Consider the following 12393-nt stretch of genomic DNA (forward strand, 5'->3'; position numbering starts at 1 on the left):
TCCCTCTTACAATAGAATGTTGAAAATACATCAATAGTTATATCTGTAGGGTCTTATTATTATGTACCATATTTTTATACATACATATAAATTTTAACCCATGCAGTTGCTTCAGTTTTGTATCATGGAATTGTCAGTTTTCTGTAAATGAGCGTTCCCACATTTATTAAGTTTGAAAATGTAGAGATTGTTGTCCTGTTAAGAATTCAATGAGACTAATTACTTATTAATTATTTGTTAGTACACAGTTTTAATAAGGCCAGTGGTATAAATAATGTCCCTCTCTCACAACAAGTGTTGTTCATACATAGCATCCTTTTGATGGTTTCTTTTTTTTGTGATATTTACCAATCCTTTTAATCTTTTATCTTTCTTTTTGGTATTATGGAAAACAATAATCAACTAGTGTGAATCATGATTCTGAGAAAACTTGGCAAAATAGTGTGTCACTGTATATTACACAACATTTAAAAATGTTTTTATGTATATAAAGGGACATCAAAATGTGTAAACAATGCCATTTCATGGAGTGCAGAGAAAAAATTTTATGAAATTTCATGCATACACTTGTCATTCTGTTTTGTTCATTTGTGTGACAATTTTAGTCAATGCAAACAAATCATATATAAGTCAAGTCAGTGAAGCAACAGACCTTAGTATTTGGCTTGTACACCGTAATGTTATCCTAAAATAGTTGCATCAGATTGTTACTCAAATTTATTTTAAGCTTCTCGTGCAAAAAATAAATTTTTACACCCTTTTAAGACCGCGTGCTCTGCAGACTGCTTTGTGCCACTATATCGTTGGATATTTGCAAACATGTTTCTCCACATGCCAGTTATTATATTGGTGATATTTTTAGCATGGCATATTTCTTTATGCAAGCACATTTTATTGATCACCTCAAAATTGGTTATTTGATGTAAGATGTAAAATACAAATTTTCATCTGAGAATGATATAACCAGCTGCTCTGTCACAGAAAAACTGAAAACTGCCTGATAAAGCAGCAGCTCAATCAATGTTAAATGTTACTTGTCAAATTATTTTTTTGATATTGTGTGGTCATCTTAGAAAGAGCTTGTCAGAAACAGAACTCTGCGCTAGAAAACACAAAGTGATCTCTCAGAGGGAGTATTGATTTTTTATCAGCATGACTGAACTTGTATATAACAAGCACTAACAGAATACTGCGTTGTCTGTTGTGTACTCCATTGCGTGTGCAACTGTATTGCATGCAGAATCTGTATCAGTCATGATTACAGAAGCGTAAAATTTACTGTGTCTATATATAGGCAGACAACTTCATATTAATTTTGGCAAATTGTCAATAAAACAACACAGAAAGAATTCAGTGGAGTAGAGAGTACAAGTGATTGCCTCCTAAACCTCCCTACTGCCCTTCATATGCAAATTACATTGAGTATTGACTGGATCTCAACTTGTTTGACCTTGGTTAAGGAAAATGGCTGCCAAATGCCCCTATATATAGTTATTCAAGTTATTCAGTTTTGTAGTGTTGAGACTCAGTTATCTGAAGAAAATGTTGGGAATATTCAAATCCCTTTAGTCTTTGTTTCGAAAGCAGGCAGTTTTGAAATTGCATAGGTAATTTTGAAATTGCCTGTACATAATAATTATGATTTAAATTAAGTTGAAAGAGTTGGAATAGGCAAAGTGTGAATTTGAATTCTTTGTAGCTGTATACAGTGTAATGTCAACTGAGTCCAATAATTACAACTTATTTGAAAAGTAATTCTGAGAAAAAACCGTTTTTCAATGTCAAAATGGTCATTTGAAAGTGAAATATCTTATGGAAAGCTCATGAAAGCTGACAGCAGGCTTTGGTAAAAGCAACTGACTGCCAGTACTGTGGGTGGCTCTGACAGAATATTTAGTAGAATCATGAGCTGTCTCTATGATGTGCAGAGTTCAAAAGGGAGAAGAATTATGCCTGCATGGTGCTCCCAAGGACATACATAGATTTACGCAACAGGGAAATTTTATTGGCAGATGATCATATGTAACATCATCGTAGCAGCTGATGCAGTAAAAAGGAAAGACATTGTGAAGGTTTGTGAATCAGCGGTTCAATACATATTATACCATTTAGAGTTCGTTAGTAGACTATTTGATATAAACAAAAGAAGAATTGTCATTCATGATCAAGGGGCCAGGCTAAGCCTGTCAATAAATTGAAGATGACATAAACGAGCATCATCCAATATGGTGTTGCTGGCTCTACTAGAGGTCAAAGGTCAAATCCACAGGATAAGGCGACCCAGCCTATTTTTAGTGACAAATATATTTGATTTGTAAAGTATCTGTAAACAGTGGAAGATGTGATGTGTTTGTAATCAGTTATAGTCCAACAACAAAGACACTACAGGTATTTCATTTTCCCTTTTTCCTTTGCTGTGCTATTTTATTGCCGGCAGTCAGAGCATGGATAGAAATCTCTGAGTTGTCTTTTCAGTCAAATTTACCTTATCCTACATTTCGTTTGTGTAATTTTCTTGCAGTTCAAAGGTTTTCTTGAAGTGCCATGTTTTGTTTGTCCATTATCTGTTTTGCAGTTTTGAGTTTGTCCGCCCTCGTGTAAGCACATGTGCGATCTCTCCTGTGGCCATGATTATTGAGGTGTTATAAAACCATCAAAGTCTAGTTGTAAAGCCTTTATGCAGGTAGTGACCTTTGCCAATGAGTCATGAGGTTTTCCCGACTGAGGTCAACAAGAGAATCACGATTGCTGCTTCCTTATCGAAGCAAATCCCACACTGGTATTTTTTGTTGGGTTCACTCAGGCCTATCTTATCAAACAGCCATTCCCCAATGTCTTCGCCAAGCATTTGACACTGTTAGCATAGTGTCTTTGAATTGAGTTTAAGCACTGTTTGGCAATCCAAACACACTGTAAAAAATTACAGCATATACATCGAATTTCGCTCATTTCTCCAATGCCTTCTATATTTGTAAATGTGAAAATTGGCATAAAGAGATTTTGATGATATTGTTGTTATTTCTCATGCAAAAGTATTTCTGTTGTTTACGAAGTCAGGCTATACTGTACATTGTATTAGAGTTTCAAGGTCAAAAAATCAAATTTAGATAAAATCTCTTTTTAAATCTGCCTCGCCAATTGAACAGAAAAATTTGCTGATGATATCCAAATTAGCAGATGATACCCAAACCACTTCCTAACACTCTATCACAGAGATAGAATGTTATTATGTAACATTTTTGCTAATAATACTGACAGTTTCATTGTGCATCCAAAGTTCATTAGTGAGATGTAAATGCTTAGAATCCCTTTGTAATGAGTTCATTATCAATCTTCTTGCTCTTTGCACACTATCAGAACATACACATTCAAAATGTGTGGCTGCATTGACAGGTCCAGTGTAGATTAGAAGTGTTAAAGGTCACAAGCCGAAGGGACTTCTGAAAGGACTTTGCAATGCAACATTGCAAATCACCTTGTAAGCTCACACCATACACAGTTTCACTGTCTGTGGCGTTAACACCTTGATGTTATTATATTCCCAAGTTGACTGCTTTTGTTTGTGGCTACAAATCACTCGCATTGAAAACCACGGCAACAGACAAAGATGGTTGACTTTGCCCATGGACATGAGGCAATGAAGTGAGTATTGTAAACTTTGACCTATTCTATTGATCAGACATCATTGAGTGAGAGTGTTCGGTGCCCTGAGATTCAACGACACACGGCAGTCTGCCATCAACAATTTCATCTTCACTGCTGGCCTATCTCCAGGCAACAGCACTTGTTTACTCTGAGTGGAGTTGAAATTACCCAGCAAGGCTTTGCTTAATACCCTTGCAGAAGGCCCCTGTTTGCTTGACATCATCCAAGGTCATACAGTACCTGCAATAGATTTCTTCAACTTTAGAAGCCTATAGGTCGGCAGCCTCTCTACTTACAGTTTCATTTTGCCTTTTCAATTATTCAGTGCGCTTATCTAACGTATGTTCATCGTTATGTTCAGTTGAACATTCAGTGTAATGATAATATCATGCTGCCTGCAAAGAGTGATTGTCAGCTGTAGGCTACGCAGACCATGGAATATGATTGATTTCCTGGGATTAAAAATTCTGAAAAAAAAATGTTTATGTCAGAATGGATTTAAGCAGATAACTTTGTATGAGATAAATATTTTTGAGTGGATGTAAATGATCTACATGCTATAAATTACAAGAACAGATGCAAGTTGTCATATTTTATTGACGTTAATTATGTTGTATTTCGCATCAGTGAAATCAGAATACCAGTTTCAAAGCAAAAGTGGGAAAAAGAAAGATCAGGTACCTTTTTATATATTTTGAGTGACCAGGTTATTCCTTAGAATGAACAGAAGATCAGATGTATTAATTGAACCATGGAGACTAATTTTCTCGGGTATATTCCTCTTATGGATTTAAATGAACTCCCACACATCAACACAGTTCACAAAACAAGCTAATTATACCATATATGTAAATGTTTCAAGGAATTATGAAGACTTATCAACTCAAATATAGAATTCCAAGGTTAAAGAAATTTTTGTCATCTGTGGCAAAGAGAGAAGACTTGCTTACAAGTTGGTGATTAGAATATTATAAACACCTTCAGAAAATGTAATATCTGAATTAGGTGATAACATTTGCTGCTGTTTTACTGATGAAAAAAATTGCAATCGAGAAATTCAAGCAAGCCAAATTTTACGCACTTAAATATATCAATTTTCTGATAACCCCAATTTGAAATCATTGTAGTACTTCATGCAGACTGCTAGTCTGTCTCCGTTGTCAAAATTTATGAGGGCATCAAGATCAATAATTACGCAGGTCATAATATCATTTGGTTCACATGTTACAGCATGCCCCGTGGACAAACAGAGCTGTCAGGTTCTGTTTTCTTCACCGTTCCCTTCGCACTAGAATTTTTCAGGAACCTAACTGTGTATGGTGATTCATAGTATATTTTTCAGCCCTTGGGTAGCTATGGTCAGATCACATCATAAAAATCATTACAGCTGCAATTTCAGTGTAAAATTGACAATGAAATACTTAAAAACCTCGCTAATCACTGACAATTTCTACTGGTATTGCACTTAGAAGGTACATGTAGGGTTTTGTATTCAGGCGTGAGGTCACTCTTAAGGGTGTATGTTTGATAGTATGCTGTGCCACCATTACCATAATTTACATGTGGGCAGCTTCTGACTTTCAGTATTTTACCTTTCATTATTATGACATATTTCATTTTGACAGATCCCTGTGTCTTTCCTTACTGTTCCCCATAAAATACAAATACATCGACAGCAAGGCTGGCTGAGTTGGCTCAAAAAAAATTTTTTACTCGTAACAGAGACAATGATGCCAGTGTTCAGTGACAGCTATCTCGACTCCCTGCCCTAATAACTAAACAAAAGATTTTATTTTCAAAACAAAAGATAGTCAGTTGATTTGTAAAATAAGTCACCCTCTACATTTCCAGAGTGATGGCTGCTATGGTCACATCAACTGACAGCTTTGTATCCTTATATTGCAGAAGTCCTCGTAATACATTTGCATCGTACTGTCAGTCAGTGATAATAAATTTCTTTCATTTTATTTTATCAGAGCTGTAGTCCTGTCTGGCCAGGATCTTACAAAATCAACCCCTGGCAGCAGTGAAGTACATACTTGTTTAAGTATTCAATCATGAATTGTAAGCTTATGAAGTATCAAACTGTTAGCTGAGAAGCAATCAGCAATGTGTCTGAAAATATATCTCACGGCTTGTGATATCGGGGCACCTGCTATACAAAAATTCCCAGACAGGTTTTATCAAAGAGATGTGACAAAATGAGCCAATCACAAAAAACCTTAGGAAATTGCTTATGGTCGGCCTTCAATTTATAATCTGCCAATCATAATCATCAAGACAAATGTATATCACGCATTTCAAATATTCAGTTTATTTATGAATGCCATCTGTACTTTGTAGTGAGTGTTACTGTTCATTTACCTCTCAAACAGCAAGGTCAAATTTACAAAATTTGAGATATTGGTAGATGGGATGATTCGAGTGTTTCTGATGTACAGTACATGTATGTAGCTTGAATACATGTATGTACTCTATTCAACATGTTGAGAACTTATTCAGTCATCTAATATTTGGTGATTTTGAATTTTTTTCAGTTAGAATATTTCTGTTGGAAAAAAAATGGGCCAAAGAATGAATTTTAAACCCTGAAGGTTGTCCTGTACTCCAGACTCGCTCACACCAGCTTGATTATGTTTTCTTCAATAATGACTGATAAATGCCTTGTATAATCACACAGAATAATAATATAGATATACCTTGTGTTTTCTACATCATTATGAATACTGTAGGAAATTTGTAATGTGCACTCATAAAATAGACGCACTGCATACTGTTCAAATGTGCCAAAAATGTATGTAGGTGTAGGAAGGATAGAAATCATTAGTATGGTTGAATCATAATTTGTAAAAAAAAATGGTAGAAGATAATTGAACAATACTGCAGTATCAAATACAACTGCACACTGATACAGTAGACAAAATTTCCTTTGTTGTGAGTGGATGTAATTCAGTGCAGACTACACCACATCCTACATTTTGTGACCCCATCTTTTCGTTCGTCATAAATCAGTGAGAGAATGGAGTCAGTAACACATTTCAATCCTTTACAATCAGTAGACAGTAATTGACCCATTTCGTTGTATTTATTACATTGTGTCGGTTTGGAAACCTGATAGTTGCTGTTCTGTACAAGGTACATGTACTTGTAAAACTTGAACTTTTAAACCATAACTTTTGATGCTTTTTTCCCAGGATTTTTTTCTGTCTGAAAAATGCAGTAATCATTTTACTCCCAAATCAAGTCAAAACACCATGTGTGCTACCTGTCTGTACCGTCTACAGGTGTGCAGTGACCAACATTATGATTGACAACTGAATTTTAGACCGGGCTAGAATTCACATGTCATGAATAATATTGTATACAGTACACAGTGCAGTGTTTGAAAAGCTTATATATATATATATATATATATATATATATATATATATTATTATATTATATTATATTATTATTATATTATATATTATATTATATATATATATGCAGTGTTTGCAAAGCTTATATATATATATATATATATATATATATTATATATATATATATATATATATATATATATATATATATATAAAACATTTGTCTCAATGCAGAATAGATAGAGATTAAGATATATTCCTCTAGTCACTAATAATAGTACCGTAATATTAATAATAACCATTCGCAAAATAAGCAATTGGAGAATTTATTTTATTCAAACCTTGTTAAATATAAAAATTTGGATCGGCCAATGTCAGCCACTTACTGCCATTTTCAAAAATGAGAACTGGAAAACAGTTTGATGTCGTCATTTTCTGATCAGTGACCTTTCTGCCCACACTAACAAGCAATGCTACGGTTCCCACACTCACTTCACAGTGACAGGTCACCTAATACTATCAAATCTGAAAATGGTGAATATTCCCATACTCTCCTTCACAGTCAGGCTGAGATTCATATTCTAGATTAACCTGTTTCTTGCTGGTAACTATTTATAGGTGGTGTTATCTCAACTTGGGTAATGGCGAATGTGTTATGCCTGCATGTCCTTGTCGTATGATTAGTCTAATTGTCTAAATGGATCTAGCTGTACAATGATTTAGAGCCTCCCCCTTGGTTTCTACTTGGGATATTTATTCCCAGTGTGCATAATTTGAAAATGTCTTTTGTGAAAGACAGAAAAAAGGAAAATCATTAATTTTCACATTCATGTATGTGTACAATACGTGATTATCTTCATTGTTCTTCAAAATATTTGATAAAATTTTACCAAAATAAAAGAGAAAAATATTCAGCCTGGATAATGTCAGAAAAAAATTTGTGTGTGGTTTGAAATTTGATAATGCAATGGGGTTGTGTCTGTAGCTTTCCATTGATTTTAGTGAAGGCAGTGTTGTAGATACAGGGCAGTTCTGTCACAGTGTTCACGTAGCTGTGATGTGATGCATCCGCCCCTTGTAGCTCTGGTAAGTCAGCTGATCGTTTCAATCTAATTATTCATTGTACCACCAAAATTACACAATTTTTCCAGAGTATTTGAAAAATGTTTCTCCACCACTCACACTAATTGCACATTTCAAGTAATTTTACTTATTTTGTGACTCTTTTATTTTGACCATATTTGCTTTTGAGATGTTACTCAGAACACAAATAACCCAAATTAGCCAAGAGCAAACAAACCAAATAGCGCGTACAGAATTTTTTCTTTGGACAGGTGCAGGGCTTGGAATACTGAATGTTCATAAAATTGCAGATGGCACTGTGTGATTAATCTTTAATTTTTGGAAAAAAAGCTGGTATTTAAATCGTGCAAATTCTTGTCCTTGACTGTTTGGAAAAAGACACACACTACATAGATAATTTTTGCTGCTACTGAAAAATAAATCAAATTGAACTCAAAATTTTGTTTTTGCAGTGAACAAGTTTGTTTTCACATCAGTTGTGGGGGAGGGGATGAGAAAGAAGCCTGCAGACAGTGTTTGCATAGGGATTATTATGTTAGTTAGATGCAGATTGTATCTGAGGTGAGCCAAGGCTAGCATCCTTTGTTAGTCATCCACTTTGCTCACACAGCCTTACATAATGCCGACCGACTTCTCAGTAAATGGGATATGTAGATGCATTTGTCACCTGATGGGAATTTTTGGGTCTACTTAATTTTCTAAAATTGGTTGAGGTTGTCAGCACTATAAATCCTTCCTTGCTGCAAAGCAGTACCCAATACACACATTCTTCCATTTATTTGAATTTATTTGAGTGACTTTACGGCTCTGTTGTTAGGGATATAATCTGAAATATTTGTTCTATTTTTTCCTCGTTTCTGCAGAGGCAACCAGTAACACAGACAATATTTATATCGGTCGTCATTCCCGTTATATGCATGTACATATACATTACATAGGTACATGCACACAGTATACCTAACTGAAGTAACATTCATCAAACAGAAGTCTCACAAAGCATACAAGTACACCCAGATTTTTAAATTACATTACCAAAGTGTTGACTTGTCATTTTGAAAAACTCAACCCCAACTGCGTTACATGTACTTTTGATCCAAAATTCATCCAAGATTTACATGTAGTATATAGTAGGTGAAAATTTACCAGAAATAAAAAAAAAATCCTTGATATGACTGTGGTGCCAATTATGATGAAAATTACCAATTCAGTGTGGGTCAAATATGACAAATATCTGATGACCAGGCTAGGCAATCTTCCTTGCAATCTGACCTTTATCTATAATTTAGTCTGCAAATCAGGGACAGGAATTTATTTTACAGAAAATTTTTGGTTTCATATGGCTCTGCAAAAAAACAAAAAATTTGAAGTTTATGAAATTCATTTACTGGTACCTATGATCCACTTCCATTCTTGTTTTGTCGACAAGAAAATGATCTCAATGATATCTTGAGGTGTCAAATAGCTTAATGTGACATTTTGCAAACGTGGCCCTATGCTTTGCGGTATTGTTGGAAAATTGAATCTCCCACACAGATCCACATTCAAATACTTGTCAAGAAGTACTAAATATTTGATGTGAATTGCCTAGATTTGGCGTTGCCCTGAGTGCTTTGCGTGTACATCAAACGAATGACCTTTTCAGTTGTCAAAATCAGCGATATTTTCTTATCAGGCCACATGTTCTAATTTATATTAAGTTTGCTTTACAAAACAGATGCTGCATTTTCACTCTTTACTAAAAGGGCTCTGTCCCCCTCTTCATCACAAGATTTGGTTTAATCCTACTCTCTTCAATAATGAATCTGGACATTTGAACAGATATGGAGGGGTGAAATAGAACAAAAAAAGCAGCTGTGTAATTGTTTCAAGAGAAATTGATTTTGTCAAGCAAGATTTTGATGCAGAAATATGTAGAAGAATAATTTCTGACATTGTTTGTACTGATTATAACATGCAGAAAACATTTTCTGCGAAATTTCATTCAGTTTTACTTTTAGTAACTTGTAAAATTTTGTTTATTTTCAATAGATGGACCAACAATTAACATTCAATTTTAAACATGAACAGGAAAAAAAGATAAGGTTACTGTGTATGTTCACATTTGTTCTTTTTAAAGTCATTGACACGGGACACAAAAGTGGATATATTGAGTGATGCTTTCCCTCAATGGGAAAACACTTCCCCAATGGCATTGCTAAATAAGGAAGTTGGCCTTTGTACACGCACTGTGTTGTATGCACCACGTTGTTTAGAAATCATCAAGCCACAATTTGCCATATTTTTTCGCCTCACATACGTGACAAAATTGAGAACGCGAGTCAAAAGTAATATTTTAGTTTTTGATGGGCATTTTAAGCCTGTAAGCCCTCTTCTGATATATTTGCTAATGAGCTCACACTGTCCTTCAGTGGAGAGACATCAGACATGCAGATATAATACATGCATTGTCAATTGAAATGCAAGGCTTCGCCATTAGAACATACATTTGCATATGGTGTTAATGTAATGGCAGAAGGTTGTCTGTATTTTTGCATTTTCTGTAAATACGTTCTAATATCCACAATGTCTCTGCATTTACTGTAGTATTGTTGACTATGACATAAGTTTTACTGAAAAGTCTTGGTCCACTCATCATCCGTTTGAGGCAGTGTATTTTGTGAATTTTTTCAGTGGTGGGTCAACAAACTTTAAAAAGGCTGAGGGTTATATTTGTACTCCATTGCACTATATTGACCTCTGTACTTCAACGAACTGAATTCTTGGCCAGAATCCTGCAGAGACTTTTTATTCCCATTATTGCTACTGCATGTGGCTCTGTGGTCTTTCCTTGTGTAACGTTTTCAAAAGCTGTGATCACAAATTTACATATGTTGCGTGATATTCAGTAATATCACAGCTGAATGCCACATCTCATATTTTATGCAGATAGTGGGGGTGGAAAATGTGTGGGTTCTGTCAGCTGTAATATTTTACCAAGACAGTACAATATACCTTTCAAAACATTTCAATTCCTGAAAGCCATTCTGTCTCTTTGTCCTCAGCTCAGCTCAGCTCAGCTGTCAAAGCCATTTTTTGTTCTGTAACTGTGAGGTTCTCCTGACATCTAGTGTTCGTAATGAGTGATTTATTTTTTAATTTTTCGTTCATCCCACATTGTTTTGCCTTAAGACTATCAGCCGATGATATGAATATTTTTTATCAGAAATTGTAGTTGCAATCTGCACAAGTTGTATTATTTTATATTTTGTCTTCAAAATGAAAGTCAGATGGTATGTAGTTCTCTTTCAGGACAAAAATCACTTTGCTCAAGGTCGTGTTGGAATTATGCATTGCTGTTTGCCCTAATTGGGACATGTATTGAAAAAATTCAGTGTTAATGGTCAGATTTGAGCAAATCACTGAATTTGCAAGGCGGAGTAGGTCAGGGCCAATATTTTGTAATTAGTTGGAAGTCGTAAACAAAGATATGGCTGGCAGTCAGTGTTTCTTGTCAATCACAATGCTAGATGACATCAAACCAGGTGTCCAAATGATGAAGACTCGATACTGTGTCTATTCAATGAAAACAAGTTATCGTTTATCGGCTGATTGGCATTTTCTGGCCAACTGCCAAAATTGTATACCATGTGAAAAAGAAGTATCAATAAATCTCTGATTGTCTTCTTAAAGAAAGCATAATATATTCGGGAAGGATAAACATGAACAGTATATCCAAGGGAGTCGTGGGTTATTTTTTCGCTGGTTTATCACTGTGTGACGAAGAGTAATCGTTAATCTCGAACACTAAACCCCTTCTTTCATGTTTAGTTGCTCTCTGAACAATGGACAGAGTATGTGTATCACCAATAATGAATAGCGCTGGTGATATTATTTTCTCACGGTGAATACTAAACAAAACTAAGGTGACAATTTCATATTTTTTTTCTCAGTGTGTACCATGAAGAGTTAAGAACTGTCCCACTTTACTGTTAAAAACCTGAACAGCAATTTTCAGTGGTGGTTTCCTGTTTCATCGTGCATGATGGCAAAAAATTAGTCAGGGCACCTGGGGCATACACGTAACATTACATAGCGGTAGGAAATAATGTGTTTGTAATCTGATGATAGTATTGACCAAGGGTTCTGAATTGGCACGATTTCTCTCTTTGGAAAAATCTGATTCTTCTTCATGTTCTGCACAGAAATACAATGAAATTGAGAGATCATAGAAATGTAGAAATTCAGAAAGTATGACTGCAGACAAGCCTTGTCTAGTACGTTTGGTTTTTTTGATCTAGAAACCTTGTTTCTGAAGGCCCCCATAGGT

The 12393-nt window shown here is 35.0% G+C and overlaps 1 protein-coding gene across 3 annotated transcripts in view; it reads left to right on the forward strand.

Moving 5' to 3' along the window:
- Positions 1-12393, forward strand: part of LOC139147262 (ankyrin repeat domain-containing protein 12-like) — a 40935-nt gene that overhangs the window by 9221 nt on the left and 19321 nt on the right. Inside the window, exon 1 of one of the 3 annotated variants that reach the window (XM_070718293.1) lies at positions 2288-2388. The exons of the other annotated variants lie outside the window; for them this stretch is intronic. The gene's annotated coding sequence lies outside the window, so the exon portion shown is untranslated. Of the gene's footprint in view, positions 1-2287; positions 2389-12393 lie in introns of those variants that run through there. 3 annotated transcript variants of the gene reach the window in all.

This window comes from Ptychodera flava, chromosome 13 (assembly GCF_041260155.1).
Source record: "Ptychodera flava strain L36383 chromosome 13, AS_Pfla_20210202, whole genome shotgun sequence".
Classification (NCBI taxonomy): Eukaryota; Metazoa; Hemichordata; class Enteropneusta; family Ptychoderidae; genus Ptychodera; species Ptychodera flava.